Source organism: Felis catus, chromosome D3, assembly GCF_018350175.1.
Source record: "Felis catus isolate Fca126 chromosome D3, F.catus_Fca126_mat1.0, whole genome shotgun sequence".
NCBI classification, from domain to species: Eukaryota; Metazoa; Chordata; class Mammalia; order Carnivora; family Felidae; genus Felis; species Felis catus.
Genome location: NC_058379.1, coordinates 63,010,461 through 63,029,735, shown reverse-complemented (window position 1 = coordinate 63,029,735; position 19,275 = coordinate 63,010,461). Strand labels below are relative to the sequence as shown.

The 19,275-nt window shown below is 39.4% G+C and overlaps 1 long non-coding RNA gene and 1 other non-coding gene across 2 annotated transcripts in view; one reads left to right on the top strand and one right to left on the bottom strand.

Annotated features, from left to right (window-relative positions):
* Positions 1–19,275, bottom strand: part of LOC109493429 — a 557,438-nt gene that overhangs the window by 347,942 nt on the left and 190,221 nt on the right. The gene's annotated exons all lie outside the window — the stretch shown is intronic.
* LOC111557382 lies at positions 17,399–17,504 on the top strand. Its single transcript, XR_002737434.1, has one exon. It is a non-coding gene; the product is annotated as a U6 spliceosomal RNA (small nuclear RNA).

Below are 19,275 nucleotides of genomic sequence, written 5' to 3'. Positions count from 1 at the left end.
ATTTGGCCACCAAAAGACATATAAAACATTCATAATAGCTTTATTTAAAATAACCAAAACCAGGATGTAATCCAAACATTGATGAGAAAATGACCTACAAATGGTATTATTTTCATAGAATGCAACATTATATGCTAAAAAGAACAGATACATTTAACACTGATGAGTTTAATACACAGTATGCTGAATAAAAGAATCTAGACAAAAAATATATATCATGTATGATACGAGTATATGAAAGAAGCCAGGGTAGTGGATACGGGGCAGCAGTGGGGAGGGGTGAGAAGGGTGCCAACTGGAAAGAACCATACAAGAGTCTTGTGCCTTATCTTCTGATTACCTAGTGCATAGGTATAAAAATTCATTGAGCTTTACCCATAATATTCATGTACTTTATATACTTTACTAAGCATACCACAAACTGTTACACCACAATTTTTAAAAACTGTCTGAAGGTAACAGTCATTCTCAACACAGCAACTGAATAGAATCCACATTCCCTTCCTGTCTTTGCTTTGGAGCTTCCTTTGAAGGCCCAAGTTCCAATTTAGGGAAAGTAACTCCAACACTCTTAAAGACAAAGACCTTGGTTAGGATGCCTGACAACGAATGCCCCAACACACTCCTAATCCTTAAAGTGTCTTCATCAGATAGCATTTGGCTAATGAGCCAGGCTTTTTACAGAACCTAAGTACATATCAGACAAATGCCCACTGGCCAATGAGTAAGGCTGCAGTAATTGTCTTTCTTATGGGTATTATGTATAACTTTTATCACCAATGCAAATTTTTCTTTACTCACTGCATCTCCATTGCCCTATTTTAAAACTGCAAAATGTGGTAATTTGCCATGGGAATTCAGGATACTTGTGAAAATGAATAATGTTCCATTATATTTTAATCACCTTTTATATGAGTTTTTATATCTCATCTGTGGATTGCTAGTCTATTAAAAATTAGTCTGGAAGAAAATTAAAAAAACCTTAGAGATAGTGCCAGAATAAGATTTTAAAAAAGGAAAAAGGGTTTTTAGGTATAGTACAAACATACTACCCTCCCTATCAATTTTAAGGTAAAACTGAATAGATAACAATTGTTTGGCATAATCTCTGGGCAAGGTAGCAGATTGAACAAGGTAGTAGAATGAACAAACAAGTCTGAGAGGATAAATATAGCTTGATTTTTATCATGGGAAAAATTAGCTAGAAAGATCACAATGATTTTTGGACACGGATGTTGCTTAGAAAATTATACCATTGAGAATATACCATTAATACTGTAACTATTATTATACTACTAATTCATGATATATACCATTAATAACTAATTAATATTAATATAATACTATCAACAGTATAATTGAATATACTATTATATTAATACAGTATTGTACTATTAGTTATACTGTTAACTGCTATTGACTCAAAATACTAGGATCTTTCTAACAATCATTCTGAGAATTCAACATCAATGGTAGCCAAAGCAATATCCTCCACTATATGTTAAAAAAGACCAATTATTTCCATTGTAAAACTCATCTTAGAACCACTAATTGTTTCCACAAAGATCTGTTACAATATCCATCTCTTTCAAGTCAAAAGCCTGATTAAGCCAAATTACTTTTGCCTCATTATTGAAAACACAGAATAATACATTTCACCTTTGTATTGATAAAAATATTACATTTTAGTATATTTCTGCAACTACTCATGATAACCATTATATGAACATTTCAAGGCGATTCCAAAAACTAAAAAGGAAATAAACCTGAGCATCACCAATGCAAAAGTATTTAAATCAACCCAAGTCTCCATGTAGGGAGTACGTACTTTCTTCACAAAACTTATATGGAACTCTTACTATGTGCCAGACTCTGTCCTGGTTTTTAGGGATGCAATAGTAACAATGGAGTTTGCAGTGAAAGCAGGGAAAAGACTTCAATCAAAGCATCACAGTATTGAGTGCATAGCTACAAACGGAGATAAAGAAATAGGGCCTGATGAGAGACTGCTCTAGACTGAAGGCACAAGAACTGACAATTGAGCACACATCTGTGAGGATGGAGACAGGTCAGAGGCTTGGGGCTGAGAGCATTTCAGATAGACGGGTGAGCACAGGCAAGCTCTGGATGAAGAGGACAATGGACTTTTAGGCTATTACAAGACAAAGGATCCTGGAGGATGGACAGTAAGGAAGAGAGCAGAGTGAGAAGCGGCTAGAGAGGCTTCAAGAAGTAGATTAAGGATTTTCACTTTCTATTGCAAAAGCATACCATAAAGAGGTCTTAGAAGGACATGGTTTACAAGATCATGACAACATTAAAAACAAAAACAATAAACCCAAATCAACCAACTATTTATGTTACAGTGTGGAAGACAAATTGAAGTCAGGTGGATCCAAGGACATCATCAGTGTGCTGTCACAGAGTCCAGAAGAGGGACAAGAATGTTTTGGTGACACTGATCACCGTGTTGTTTCAAGTCCAGACTCTACAAACCTAATGCCCCAATTCAGGTTTCGAATGCATTCTCCACTAGGAAGAACAAGGGCTCTTTAGAGAATGGTGGATTCCAGAGCTGTGGCTGGAGAAATGGATTATAACTTCTTAAATAAGAATCCCTAAGTCCAATTTTATTAAGAAAGGAAAGAGAAAGAAGTTTCTTCTTTACAGAATGACTAATAAATGCAGAAAGAATCTTAGAATTAGGTAAGTAACATTTTGTAATCACCTTAACTATAACTGATTCAGGCAAGAATGATCAGTGAGTGCTGGTCATTTCACCTACTAGGGTTTGAAATATCAGAGTACCCGGACTTTTTATAGCCTCAAAGTATCTTCTGATGGGGCATGTGGGTGGCTCAGTCGGTTGAGCATCCAACTTCCACTCAGGTCATGGTCTCGTGGTTAGGGAGTTCGAGCCCTGCGTCAGGCTCTGTGCTAACAAACAGCTCAGAGCCTGGAGCCCCTGCTTGGGATTCTCTCTCTCTCTCTCTCTCTCTCTCTCTCTCTCTCTCTCTCTCTCTCTCTCTCTCTCTTTCTCTCTCTCTCCTCTGCTCATGCTCTGTCTCTGTCTCTCAAAAATAAATAAATGTTAAAAAAAAAAGTATCTTCTGACAAGACACTTACTGGTTATAAAGGCAAAACTAATGGGCCACCTGGGTGGCTCGGTACATTAAGCATCCGACTCAATTTTGGCTTAGGTCATGATCTCACAGTTTGTGAGTTCGAGCTCCACATGAGGCTCTGCACAGAGAGTGTGGAGCCTCCTTGGGATTCTCTCTGATGGCTCTCAAAATAAACTTTAAAATAAAGGCAAAATAGTAACTTTACAGTGGAATCACTTAGAAGGCACCATCCTAAAGTTAACCTTAGCAATCTTGGGATAGATTCAGATGATGTACTTCCTGATATAATGCACTAAGAACACATGCTGGCTTCTATAGTACTCCTGCCCAAAATGCATAACCTGAATCTAGGTATGGGAAAACACCAAACGAACCCGGATTGGAAGGCATTCTACAAAATAACTGACCTGTATGAAATTTTTAAGTATATTTTTTGTTTTATTTAAAAGTTCATGTCATGAGGGGTACTTGGGTGGTTCAGTCAGTTGAGCGTCTGACTTTGGCTCAGGGTAGGATCTCACGGTTCATGAGTTCAAGGCCGGCATTGGACTCCCTGCTGTCAGCATAGAACCTGCTTCATATCCTCATCCCCCTCTCTCTTTCTGCCCCCATTTGTACTCTGTCAAAAATAAACATTAAAAAAGTTAATGTCATAAAATAACTTTTTATGCATAACTGATTCAAATTAAAGAATAGTCAAGAAACATAGAAGTGAATGTGATACATAATTGGGACAAAAAGTAAATTCTGACTAAGGTCTATAGGTAATATAGATAATATTATTCTAACAATGTTAACATCCTGGTTTTAGTGACTGTACTAGGGGTGTGTAAACAAATTCCATATTTTTAGGAAATAAACTGTGGTATTTCAGAGTAGAAAGACAGCATGTCTGTAACACAGAGAGGAAACAAAAATGATGAAGCAAATATGTCAACATGTTAGCAGTTGGAAAATCTGCGTGGAGGGCTTCCAGCCCTTTTTTTTTTCCTCAAATTTTTCTTCAGTCTGAAATTAGGTGAAAATAAGAAGTTAACAGAAAAAGAAATAACACAAGGCAGAAAAAAAGTGTGGGTTTGACTCCTGGCTTTCTCACATATTAACTGTACGATCCTGAGCAAGTTATTTAACCTGTCAAAGCTTCACTTTTATCATTTATAACATGTGGACAGACTTCCCCTTCTAAGGTTTTTATGAGAACTAAATATTACATGTAAAACGCTCAATCAATTTATTATTAGGGTTGAGGCAATGCAGAGAGAAATGGGTAGACGCAAAACTCAGCAAGGTTATAGGAGACTCTGCGTGCTGCATTGGGCACTATTTTGTGTTGCTCCAGACCACCCAATGCTGTCACCAGAGCTTACTGGAGGCAACCCTCTGACAGTGTTTCAATATTCAAACTAACATGCTCATCCTTACCCTAACACTTACAGCTCCAACACACACACGCACACACAGCTTTCTCAGAACTCCCTCGTCCTCGGTGTGCTGAGATCCATGAGGTGATGAGAAAGAAGCATCCTGAGTAGTAAAACTAAAAAACTAAAACAAGCACACTGTAATAAAGAGATGACACTGTAAACAGTAACACATTGGTGTGGGGCATTTTTAGAACTTATGAGACACCTAGCATTGGTCACAATATTTCAGATGTGTCCCTAACTAGCTCAGAGCACAGAGGAACTGTTACCTTCCCAGGTACCAGCACTCTATTTCTATTTATGGGACCTAGGTAGCTGTGGGCAAAGGCTCAGTCTGGATGTCACTGAAATCCGCCCCCCAGAACTGTTTATAATTCAAACAGTTCTCTTATTGCAGAAGTAAATGTTTTGTCCTTAGTTCAAAAAATGTTAAAAGCCATCCATCCATCAGTCCTGTGGGGAAGAAAATTTCCCCAAACTCCTGAAATCATACTATACGGAGGACCCTACTTCTCCCCCAGACGAAAGGCCAAACCTGTTAAATAACGTCCCATTGTATGGGACAATCCTTTTTTATAGCTCTCTCCCTTGGCCCTTGCAGTAAAGCGTGCAGTCTTATTTATCATGTCACGTTTCAAGGAAGAAATCAGAAATCTATCAGCTTTCAAGGCCTGAGTGATGGGGACAGGAACAAAAAACACCTCAAATTGGGGCTGGATAGGAGCAAAGTTGACAACAGCTCCTGAGAGGCTATTTGTTTTATTTATTTATCACCTGTCAGGGCAGGAAGGAAAAGGGAACCAAATTGCCTATAGGGCTCAGCAAAGCCTCCATAATGTGCCCTTATTTAGAGAACATTCATGAGGGTTACAAAGAGAATAGGACTAGGAAAAATGTCTGCTATCAGGAGAATGATCACGTATATTATCATTTTAACAGAGTAAAAGGGGCCCCGTTAATAATTATCCCAGCACAGCAGACATGAATCAGGACTGCCCCAGGCAAATCAAAGTCTGTGGCCACCATGGTGATGAAGATGTTAGGTAGAACTGTGTGTGTGTGTGTGTGTGTGTGTGTGTGTGTGTATGTAATGAAATTTATTGTCAAATTGGTTTTCATACAATACCCAGTGCTCATCCCAACAAGTGCCCTTCTCAATACCGATCACCTACCCTCCCCTCCCTCCCACTCCCATCAACCCTCAGATTATTCTCAGTTTTTAAGAGTGTTTTATTGCTGGGAACCGAGCTATCCAACCAGCCTGATGGCAGGGCCCGGGCGGTGGACGGATCGGGACTGCATGGCGGCCCACCGAAAGCGAAGCTTCTTGTACTCCTGCTTTTATGTAATTTGGCCTTAGCATTGGTCAGGGCAGCCCCCCTACCAATGAAAGTGCCTGGGGATTTGTCGGCTGGGGAATTGCCCACTACAGGCCCCCCAGGAAAAGAACCATTGAGGAAAGAAATAAAAGTCCGCAGGGAAATTATGCGGCCCTACATCTAGCCCTTGCCACCCCCTGTAAAGACTCCTCTATCTAAAGGAAGGATAGCCCCATATATTTCCCAGCCAAGGAGGTGGACAAAGGGGTTCGAAACCCCCCACTCCATCAACAAAGGAATGTATCTATGGATACAAGTTACTCCAACCCTAGGCCCACTTGGCCTCCAGGAGGCATTCCAGATGATAACTGGACCTGGTGGGTTAAGACAAAGAATGGTTTCTTAGTTCCTAGCTAGGTATACATTGTCTCTGTTGGAGCACATAAGGCTTGGGTTCTCAGGGCCCTCCTGGCTCCCTCCTGCACCCCAGACCAAAGTGAATACTTTGTTTCTTGTGCCACAAATCACACAAAGCAACAATTTAGAAATCACGTCCTTGTAAAACATTCCACTTGAGGTGTCTTGAGCTAGATGACCTTGTAAGGGTAGGAGGGAATGTTACAAGAAAATAACTATGTTGTTCCTTTATGGGTGATCACACAAAGGAACATTTTTAGAATTAGGTAATGCCAAGAAACATAGATAACACATGCTACAAGGAATTTGCTAACAAATATAATGCCATGCTTGCTACAATAAAGCGGCCAGTCTAACACACTGCTGTTGTCTGTGCCCATTCTATTTTTGTTTTATTTTCGCTTTTTCACCGAGGCGGTTCATCCTCTGGGAACCCCTGGACCTGCTGGAGCTGGACTCCGGCATTTTATGGCTTAGCTCCCGCCCTCTTTTTTTTTCCTTCCCCTCCCCCATGGTCTTCTGTTAAGTTTCTCAGGATCCACATAAGAGTGAAAACATATGGTATCTCTTTCTCTGTAGGACTTATTTCACTTAGCATAATGCTCTCCAGTTCCATCTACATTGCTACAAGAGGCCATATTTCATTCTTTCTCATTGCCAAGTAGTATTCCACTGTGTATATAAACCACAATTTCTTTATCCATTCATCAGTTGATGGACATTTAGGCTTTTTCCATAATTTTGCTATTGTTGAAAGTGCTGCTATAAACATTGGGGTACAAGTGCCCCTATGCATCAGCACTCCTGTATCCCTTGGGTAAATTCCTAGCAGCTGTGCTTTTATTTTGCCAGAAGAATGACAGAATAGGTTTCAAGCTCTTTGTTTTAGAATATGAGAATAAGCAAAACAGAGATCTTTAGAGCTCAAATAGCTTCATCTTTCCATTTTGCAAATGAAGGTAAAAAAACAAAAAAGGAAAGGAACTTTATTAACAACTATAGAACTGCAAAAGCATAAAGATCAAAGTGTTTTTGGTATGGTTAGTTTAGCTAAGAGCCTGGGATCCAAGTTTCCAAATTCCTGCATATGATAAGGGAAGCCAATCTATACCAAGAAAGTTATTGTCTGCCTATTCCATTCATCTGAAAAAATATACTCAAATACCATATCCTGAGCCTACTTACTTACCCTCATTCTTCAGATTCTAGTACTTATACAAATGAAGACCCACATAGAGAGCCAATGGGTTCTCATACAACCATGGGTACTCATAAAATAACATGTCCACTTTTTTTCCCCAATTTTACACACAACAAACCTATCTAGTTTCATAATCCAGATATATCCACCTAACGTGGCCTCTGTTCTGTATTAGCCAGATATAAAAATCAGGACTCATATACACATGCTTGCCTGTGCATGAAGCAAAGCATATACATGAACCCTAACTCACAACATTGATAGAAGTATACCAGGACCTATGTAAAAGAGATCATATGCCGATAAGTGAGGAGTTCTCTGGAGAGGTGCATGTGTTGGGTATAAATAAGAGCACTGGAGGGCTGAATACACCCCTCAAGACCACCACCCCGAAGGATTCCAGAAAAGCATGGTGCTCAATCTTCTGCCTTCAGACCAGCCAGGATCCTTCTTTCTCTGTGTACATCTAGACTTACTTCATCTGTGATTTCCTGGTACCAAATCTTCTTGTGCTCATACCCAGTATCTCTAATAAACCTCTGCTCTGCCATTCCAGATCTATGTTGCCATTCTGCTTGGAAAGTAATTAAGGAATTAACTTGAAATATAGAATGCAGAGAGGGAGTGTGGGCAAAGATGATGCATCTCCCATTCTATGTCTTAGGTGCTACTTCATCTCTTACCTGCTGTCCCTGGTCTGTCCCGAACCTAGACTCTGTCTTACCTCTGGACTCCAACTTGTCTCCCTCCACCCACATCCCCAAATTGTAGAAAGAGGGAAAGAGTATGTAGAAGGGAGGAAAAGTCCAGGAGGGAGTAAGGACAGATGGAAGCAGGAAAGAGGAAACAATTCATAAAAGTAGAGGTAAATGTATAATTTTTTAAATGAAAAGTCCAAATTATATATTCCCAAAAGTATTTTTAAAAAGTCCAAATTGGACATCCCCTCTTAGTCAATTTCCAGAACAAATGATTTACAGATGGCTTGCTGCATAAAAAGAAAACAAAACTCTCAGAGAATCTTCCCAATTTTACTACGGATGCTACCAACATTTTCCATCTGCCATTTCAGCAGCTCCATAAAGGTTGTTGTAAACTGTGGTATGGTGAGAGTAAGTGTCATTCTCTAATACAATCTGATCGATGATCCCAAGCCAGGCTGGTCCTCTACAGGCAAGGCCAAAATACACTATAACTTCCTCAGCACCACACAGTAAGCAATGCATTCTGCTAGTCAGTACTATTTATGCTATTTTATACAAATCCACTGGTCCTTTTTTGAACTCCTTGGGCCACTTATGTTCCAAATTCTGATTATTTCAGAAAGACAATACTGTGCAAATAATATACTGTTCGATTTGAGGCGGTTAACTCATAATCAAGCATATTAAGTTTTCAACACAAAATATGTATATGTTCACACTAAGTAGTATAAAAACTATAGATTCTTTCAAGTTCAGATCAGGTTTGACTGTCAAATAGGCTTCTCAAATCCAAGACATAGAATTTGGCATCATAGGTAAGAGATTGTGAAGCTAGCTGTAATTATTCTTAATACTTGAAATGGATGATGAACAAAGGGGAGAATACTGTATTATAATTTTTTTTCCAGAGAAATGATCCACTATCAATCTCTTTCTTGGGTGTTCTTATCACTATTCTTAGCTGATGACCAAAATAAATTTAAAATTTCAATACAATGATGTATTAAGCTTGGTTTATCCTAAGATAGAAGAGCAGTATGAACAGCACACACTGGGGCTAGTGTGGTGAAGGCCTTCCAAGCACACAGTGGGCACCAAAGAAGGGTCAAGCATTTTCATTATTCAGTTCACAGTGGTCCCAGCCTGACATCAAAATAGTGACCATTAAGATTCAGTCTTACATATGATATTGAATTCCCTGGAACAATCTGGAAAAACCAAGAAGAGCCTCCTGCTCCCAAGAGCATCTTTCCACTGGCTGTTGGAGACTAACATACTTCTTTATAATAACCCTTGTTCAAATCCATAATCCTTGGAAGAAGTCAAGCTTCCATGGGACTTCAAGTACTTAACTGAATTTATGTAAGAGAAAAGACAAGAAAGAGGACATGGGTCTTTGGAACCTTAGCATCATGTCACCACTCAAAGAGAGTGGGGAAAATCCACATTCCATTTCTCTCCTTGGAGGCCAAAGGCTAAGCATCCAAGCATCTCTGAGACTCCATCTGCTTGGGAATAAAATTAGCCTCACTTTCCTGGTGACGGCACTGAAACCAAAGTTGTTAAGTGACTTACCCAAGGCAACACAGCAATAAATTAATTTATCTTACACATGCCCATTTTGCCAAAATTTGGCTCTTAGAGAGACCCAATTACAAAGCCAAGTTGTGTCTGGACACCTAAGGGCAAAAAACCAACATCAATGACCTAGGCATGCACTAACAGAGCCTGGCCCTGGAGACAAAAATGATGAGTCTAAGGGAAGAGGGTGGCCCTGGATGATATGCACAGCCAGTGGTCATCTGTTTCAATGACTCTTCAGAGGAACTATTCACAATGCCCCCTGCAGACTCTGGTCTTCCCATTTCTCCCTAATTTTTCCTCACTTCAGGATGCCATAATGATTCAGACTCTAACTTTGCTTCCAGGCCTGCTGTGATGAATGCCTGCTCCTTCCATGCCTGTAACATAAATCTCGCCTGTGGCTGTGACAAGTTCTGACATTTGGCCACCTGTCGAGGTCAGGTTCTCCCAGAAGCCGACCCATAGCCAAGGGTTTAAATGGAAGTGATTTATTAAGCAAGTGTCCTCAGGAGACAGCAGCAAAGGAGGGGAAGGATGGGATAAGGAAGAGGAAGTAGTCAAGCACATCTCGGCCTCAGCCCGATCCCATGGGCAGCTCTGGAGCATAAATCACACGTCAGAGTTTGTCCAACTGTGAGATAAAGGAGCTGGGTGTTAGTACTCCCACAGTAGCTAGCCACTGGCTATGATGGCCTAGGTTTCAGAGTTGCGGTGGTGACATGAATTCCTGGACATTTCCTGTTTTCATAGAAGCAAGGTGTTTCTAATACCCAAGGGTAATTCTCTCAAGTTCATAGGTACCAGCTGCTAGCAGCAAACCTGGGAGGTAGGCTCACAGAACTGCTAAAAGGGACTGGACTTGATCTGAGCAGACAACAAGAGTCCCCTACATCACTTAAAAGCATCATTCCATGAATATTTATGCACTAAAATCATAGAGTTGTATACATAAAGTGGGCCAATTATGGATATATAAATTATGCCTCAATTATGGATACACAGAGACAGAAGAGCAGTTGGAGACAGTGCATGAGCTACTCATGGACAATGTCACCATGAATGGAAAAAGGACCCAAGAAATGGGTGGTATCTTAAGAACAAAGTGGGGCTCTAGTGAGAGCCTTTATCAGATGGAAGAAAAGTCATTTTGTATGCTATTTTAAATGACACAGTGGAGAAGAAAAAATGATGCAAGAAGGGAAAAATTGCTGAGTAATTGTTTTAAAATAACAAATATTTACTAAACCCATAAAATATGTCAGATGCTAGACTCTATATTGCACATACTATTTTCATGCATTCCCGAATTGCTTATTCCCCAGGAAATAGATTAGTGCACATATCCAATCACTAGGTATGTAGGGTTCAGAGAGGTTAAGTACATTACCCAAGGACATGCAGCCAGTAGGTTCAAGAGTTAGAGTTCAATCTAATCTTTGACTCTAAAGCTATTCTTTTCCTAAGACTCTAGCCCACCTAAATTTGTGACTGACTTGAATCTTCCATACACTAAGTATACCATAGTACCTAAGGCAGAACAGGACCCAACCTTATAAAATTAGTAACCGTAACTTTCCTCAGGAAACTAAGTTAGCAAGTGATACTTAAACTCTACCCTAGCCCATCATGAAAGTGACGTGGATGTGGATATGAGTACTTAAGCTGGAAAACTCTGTGACAAAATATCTAGAAAGGATGCTAGATGGATTTTTAGCAAGTATCATGGCATTCACTCCTCCACCCATGAGGCAAACCTTTCTACTTTAGACCCTGATGCATAGGTTTTCCTTCAAACGGGGGGAATTTTAAAAACTTCCACAGAATATAGAAGACAACTAAATGATGCAGCCTGAGCAGAGCTGGGTTCTGTAGGGTGAAGCCTCACATATAAGAACAACACTGTCTTCATAACCAGTGATAGGCACTTTGCTGAGCATCTTGAAATGATCAAGGGATATCTAATTAGTCATTGGAAAGAACTCCATTCATAGAGTAAATTTTGGCAAGTGCCGATTCACAGATTAGATCTCACTAATTGTAAACTAAATTGATACCAAAAAGTAAAATTTCAGCATACCTTGGTATGATCATCACAATAATGGCTCCCCAAAAATGTCCTCATCCTGGTCCACAAAACCTCTAAATATGTTTCATGACAAAACAGTCTTTGCAGGTTAAGGGTCTTGATATAAGGAAGTTATTCTGGGTTACATGGATGTGATTAACGTAATCACAAGGGTCCTTATAAGAAGGAGACACAAGGGTCAGAGTTAAAGACTGGGAAATGCTATGCTATTACCTTTGAACATGCAGTTAGTGGCCCTCCGTTAAGGAATGCAGGTGGCTTCTCTAAGATGAAAAAGGCAAGAGACTCTTGAAAACTGAGAATAAACTGATGGTTGATGGGGGGTAGGAAGGAGGGGAAAGTGGGTGATGGACACTGAGGAGAGCACCTGTTGGGATGAGCACTGGGTGTTGTATGGAAACCAATTTGACAATAAATTTCATATAAAAATAAAATGTAAAAGAAAAAGATGAAAAAGGCAAGGAATGGATTTTCCCCTTGAGTCGCCAGAAAGTAATACAATTCTGCCAATACTTGTATTTTAAGCCCAGTAAGACCCATTTCAGTTTCCCGACTTACAGAAGTGTAAGAAAATAAATTTGTATTGTTTTAAACCACTAAATTTGTGGCAATTTGTTATAGCAACAAGGGGAAACCAATATGCTTGGCATAGAACAAAAACAGCTGGAGACCTAGAGAAAAGTATCAACAGATGTAAAAGGTCAATTTACATAAACAATTCTGTTGGCCCAAGCTGGACAGAAATTTAAAATACTAGTCTCTGAAAGAAGGGAGTTAATGTCTTGACTTAAAATCCCTTAAACACAGAGCCTGAGACAGGCCTTGAGTGCTTATGTACACAGTGACACCAGGGAGTAGAAATGAGAGAACAAGGGAAAGGGAAAGTGGAAAGGAAGAGGAAACAAACATCAAAGTCATTGCTGAAGGCCAAGGTAGCCATTGGGACCTGTGAAAAACACACAACATGGTGTCCCAAATTAACCAACCAGGGCAGGGACTCTGGAGCTCTGCCCCACGGCTTCCCATCTCCCATTAGTTAAGGATTAACCCATCCCACCCAGGAAGGTGGTGAGGCTTTGGAGAATTCCCTAATACAGAAGGTAAACAGACATAATATGCAGGTCAGATAATCTGACCTTGTAAACAACTACTGTCCACAGCCATGACTGAACTCAGAAGTAGGTCAAGGGTATGTGATGGAGGGCATCAAAAGAATTTGCTAGTTAGTGTGTTATAAACACAGTGAGTTCTAGGAAATAAGTTTAAAAAAGTTATAAGCCCACAAAAAGATAAAAGGTCAAAGAAACAGGCATTATTTCAAAGAATTAATACAAACTAACAATAGGCACATGAAAAAAAAATGGTAGAGCGTGTTAAGTAATGGAAGAAATGTAAATGAAAACAATAAATAACCTCTTGGCTATTAAATTGATATTTCTATACTTGTGAAGACAAAGTAAATTATATCAACTTCTCTGGGAGTTATTTTTGTCTTATGTATTAAAAGAATCAAAAGCATGAATTCTCTTTGAATCAGCATTACCCATTCTAATAATTTAACCTAAGGAAATTAACAACATATTTAATAACTGAAACACCCTAAAATAGGGGACTGGTTAAATAAATCCTAGTGCAAAAATATAATGGGGTATTAGCCATTATCATGTAGTAACTATTTTTAGACATGAAAATATAGTCACAACTTTTTATAAAATGAAATATCTAAGTTACAAATAGTAAGCACTCATGGAGCGAGTTAAGTTTTCTCTAGAAATGTTTTATTTTATATCTGAAACTATACATTTCAAAATTTTCAGAAGTAAATTATCTTTGGGATTTGTTTGAGTTGTCCATATTTTGTACAGTGGTTATTGCTTTTGTAATACAATTCAAATTAGGATTTCTAAAAGAAATGATTCTTAAGGTTATTAGGGAGTAAAACCTATATAGATAGTAGACACTTGATAGTCTCAGAAGATCTGTCCCGAGGCAATGGAGGATTTACAAATTTAAAAATAGTTTAGCCATTTAATTTTCCTCTTGTAATACCATAGATTATCTCACAAAAAATTCAAGTGGCTGTTTTATATCCTTGATAACTCTATAGGCTTTAAAATTAGTAAAACTCATTTTGAGCAAAACAAACCATATTGCATCAGTGCTCTAGGACTGGAAATAAATGCTTATGATCAAGAAACTCAAGCAGTGACTACTTGGAGCATATAGTAGGATGAAATCAAATGTCTGGAGTTCATCCAACTTCTTCCAATCATACTGCATGTGAAGAAATGAGGAAAGAGCAGCCCAATTGCCTTGAAATGTGGATGGTAGGTGCTCAGCTATGCTTTGTCACTCAAATCAGCACGTAAGGCGCTGTCCTTTCTATAAACTGATTGAAATCCATGCAGAGAGCCAAGTTCTACTGGAACATTCCTAAATTCAGTCATTCTCATACTGAAATAATCATACTGTTGGTATTTAGAGATCCTAAAATAAAGCACCCGCCATGTGCATATTCATCTTCTTTTTCTCCCTGATGTTTTGACATCTGGAGCCCTGACTAGGGACAGACTACTTCCTCCAGGCCTTGCTAATTCCTACTATAAACACTTGCTCTAGGAATATACCTTTCATCTGCAAACTAAGCAACCCAGAGCCCATCCCCATCCTCCTCTTTGGTGCTCTCACACTGAAGAACCAATATTCCCCTTCCCTAAACACCCCAGGACCAGGTATCAGGAAGCTAGGAACATACCCTAGGCCCTAAGGCTGGATGACATTATTCATTTAGTCAATCCTAAATCAGTTTACCTTGCCTCACCCATTCCTTCCCTCAAAGGTCACAAGGAAGAGTCTAGCCCATGTCTTCTCCTGGCTCCTGACCTACCCTAGTGCCTCCTAGCACAGATGGCCTCATGTGATGTGGTGTGGCCCCCTCCCCTCGCAAACTATAACAAACTGTAAGTAACAAACTGCCTTTTTGATGGTAATCCTCTCTTCCATCATCTGTGGGCCTTACCATACCAGAATAATACTTACATTTTAAAACAATCGATAGCTACAGATAGCACCTGTTAATGAGTCTGGAAAAGGTAAGTTCAAGTAGGCAGCAATGCCACATGTCATGTTAACTATCTAATTCCTGTTTGATGTGCTCCATATTTCACATGGACTTTCTAACAGCTTTTTCTTCAATGTTAAGATAGGTTTACTTGAGAGGTCAATGGTAATATCCAAGAAGAAACGAAGGTCCCTGAAAACCAATGAGTTAAAGGTTTTAATGTGTCTGTTACACTGTCAAGGCTAATTGGTTCTGTCTCACCTTTGGTGCATTTGCCTGTTCAGAAATGACTTTTGTGGCCAGTGCTGTAAGTTGCTACACAGCACATGAAGCAAGCAGGGCTCATCTAGCTGCCATAGCCCCAGTATCTCTTGTGCCACCAGCTGTCGCTGTGCCCCACTTACCTTCAAGATTCTGCTCTTGCTTTGCGTGCATCAGCCCCTCACCGTTTCCCACAATGATGCCCCCAAATGCCCACAAGAATATTTGTTCAAGTTAAAGATGCCTCCAAAATACATTCTACTCTCTGAAGAAAACTTCACTTTCTTGACCATAAATTCACCTGATCCCAGCCTCAAATGAGAGAAGGAAGGGTGGCTAATTAAACTGTTCTGGTTTGGTGCAAAAGTCCAGGTTCACCGACTTGATTCCACTGTACCTGGATTGAAGCTGCTCATACAGGGAGCAGAGGCCTCTCGATAACTGATGGTCGTTGAATATTCCTCAGACTCAGGATCCTTGGCAGCCATCCTGCCAATTTCTAGATCTCTGGGAAGCTTTTACATGGGACCAGGGGCTTGAAATACAGCCTCTCCACAATGTTTCCTTCATCCTTCAGTGGCAACAGGGTCAGCTGAACTCTATTTTTGTGCGTAGGGACTATACTATAATTCTCACCTGCTTTTAACAAAAATTTCAGTAACTCCTTTTCAGGCCATTTATAAATTGTGTTTATAGGGAATTCATCCATGTGTTCATATGAATCTATGAGTCTGTCAGAATTAATGTGCTCTTTCTTCCTTGCCTCTGGCTTAGAGAAAAAGTGGTTTGGAGTATAGGGCCAGGAGTGAGACTGCCTGTCCCCAGATCTTAACTCTGTCACTTACTATCTGTGTGACTTGGAGCGAACTGCTCAAGTTTCCTGTGCCTCAGTTTCCTCATCTGTCGAGTGGGGATAATAACAAAGCACCTTGTAATTTTCATTTGGGGGGAGTTTAAAGAATATAATGCACTTAAACCACTTGAAACAGTGTCTAGCATTCAATACGTGCCAACTACTAATCCTATCCCCTAACCCCAACCCATCTTAAAAGGCCTTGCTTATTTTGCCTCTACTGCATCAACAGTACTCCAGCTTTGTGTACAAAGCAAAGGCTTGAAGGGTCTATTTTTTAATTTTTTTTTCATGTTTATTTATTTTTGAGGGGGAGGAAGAGAGCGTGAGTGGGGGAGGGCAGAGAGAGGGAGACACAGAATCCGAAGCAGGCTCCAGGATCTGAGCTGTCAGCACAGAGACTGACATGGGGCTCCAATTCATGAACCACGAGATCACAACCTGAGCCAAAGTCGGACACTTAACCAACTGAGCCATTTGAAGAGTCTCTTTAAAGGGCAGATTCCCAGGCCGTAGCCCAGAGAGACTGACTGAGTGGGCCTGGATGTGTCCTAGGAATCTGCATTCTCAACACTCCAGGTGTTCTCGTAAAGGTGGCTCACACTGCATAAAACAGCACCATTCTACCTATGCCATCTCTCATTACCACTTGTGCATAGACCAGCCTTGCTATTCTGAATTCACCGCAGCTAGCATTTGGTGTTGACTGCCATATGTTTCATGTTTAAGTTTTATCATCAAGATCATAAATCACTGAAAGATAGGGATTTTATTTTCTCCAGTTTACTATCCTCCATAGCAGAGAAGAGTGCCTTTCTTACACCAATGTAGGATATAAATTAGTTTTGGGATAGATTGATCATCGAATCTTAAACCCTCAAATGCACAAACCCAAATCTTCTAACTGAATTTAGTTTCAAACAAGCAGCAACAGGCTCTGCTCTTCAATATGGTCTCAGGACATCACTTCAGTTGCTCTAAAAATAGTTATTTAATATGCTACAGTTAAATTCTGATTTTCATGAGAAGGTTGTGAGTTAAATCATGAGTCCTGTTAAGCTGCAGATATCTTTCAGAGTAGTTTTATTAAGGTCCTAAGCAGTTATGCAGCATTCTCCAAATAATTTAGGTAAGTTTGGATACTGTGACCCACAAGGAACCACTTGAACATGGCCTAGGTTAACCATAGTTTTCCATAACCTAAATGCCTTATTCCACTTTATCATGTCAAGCTAATGTGAAATAATAGATTCTTACATAATGGTAAAAAAAAAAAAAAAAAAAAGAAAAACAAACATCTTACATTTGTCCAAAACCCATCTGCAAACACTAGTCACATGATTACCCTGGGTACAGCTCAGTGGTGCTTGCTTCGGAATTACTTACACTGAAACTGGAAGGATACAAGGAAGATTAGCAGGGCCCCTGCACAAAAGTGACAGTATAACTCAGTGGCAAAATCACCTAAAAAGCTTTAAAGAATACTGATGCCCAGACCATATCCCAGACCAATCAAATAAAAATATCCAGAGTTGTGACTGAAGTATCAGTAGCTATTAAAGCTTCTCAGGTGACTACAGTGTGCAACAAGGCTGAGGACCACCAGGCCCACTTCTTGAGAATCTATCAAGCTTGGTAAGCATACATACCTAAATCCCAGCCCTGAAGACACATAAAAAGTAGAGATATTTTAAAAGCCCCCATGGTTATTCTGATTTACAGTGAGAAGTAAAAACCATCGATGTCCCCCATTTTATAGGTGAGAATTGGGGACAAAGAGATTGTTCCCAATCTCTCCTTAGTGGAAAAGCATGTCTTGGGATACTATTCTCAATGCTTATTAACACTCAAGTTGATGTAAATGACCTGAACTGTCCTCTCTTAACAGCAGCCTGGTTTTTGGAAAACCAGGGGAAACGAGTACACTGGAGTATTCAAATGGGGGCAAGGATGGATTTAAGGAATTTAATAGACGAGTAAACCTGACAACATAGAAATACGACACAGTTTTATTAAAGTTTCGCTGAATAAATCTATTTAAAGCACTTAAAACTGTACCTGACATATAAAAAGGACTATTTAAGTATCTGTTATATAGAATAAAATGGGAAGGATGTCCTCACCTCTAATATGTACTCTTCTAGGGAAAGTGCCTGACAAGGCTGTCATGCTACATAGGTAACTGGAACCATAATCAGGAGCGTGAGTCCAATAGACCACCTCACAGGGGTCAGATTCAGGCCACTGACTCTTCTTATAAATCAAGTTTTACTGGAACACAGCTATACCTATTCACTTACATACAGCTTATGGATGCTTAAATTATTTTTTTCTTTTTAATTCCAGTGTAGTTAATATAAAGTATTAGTTTCAGGCATAAAAATACAGTGATTTGACAATTCTATGCATTACTCAGGGCTCGTAATTATGAGTGTGCTCAATCCCCTTCATCTCTTTCACCCATCTGCCCACCCATCTCCCCTCTGGTAACCATCAGTTTGTTCTCTATAGTTCAAAGTGTGTTTTTGGTTTGCCTTTTTCTTTGTTCTTTTGTTTCTTAAATTCCACATATGAATGAAATCATATATTTATCTTTCTCTGACTTGTTTCATTTAACATTATACCCTCTAAATCCATCCATGTTGTTCCAAATAGCAAGATTTCATTCTTTTTTTATGGCTGCGAAATATTCCATCATAGGTATATACCACATCTTTATTGTTCATTAATAGACACTTGGGTTGCTTCCATAATTTGGCTATTGTGAATAATGCTGCTAAAAACATAGGGGTGCATGTATCCTTTTGAATTAATGTTTTTGTATTCTTTGGGTAAATACCCAGTAGAATTACTGGATAATATGGTAATTCTATTTTTAGAAAAAAAAATGCATACTGTCTTCCACAGTGGTGGCACCAGTTGGCCTTCCCACCAACAGAGCACAAGGGTTCCATTTTCTCCACATTCTCATCAACACTTGTTGTTTCTTGTGTTTTTGACTTTAGCCATTCTGACAAGTGTGAGGTGATATTTCATTGTGGTTTCAATTTGCATTTCCCTGATGATGAGTGACATAATTATCTTTTTATGTCACCTGTTGGCCATCTGGATGTCTTCTTTGGAGAACTGTCTGTTCACGTCTTCTGCACATTTTTAAACTGGATTATTTGATTTTTGGGGTGTTGAGTTGTGTAAGTTCTTTATATACATTGGATACTATCCCTACATAGGATATGTTTT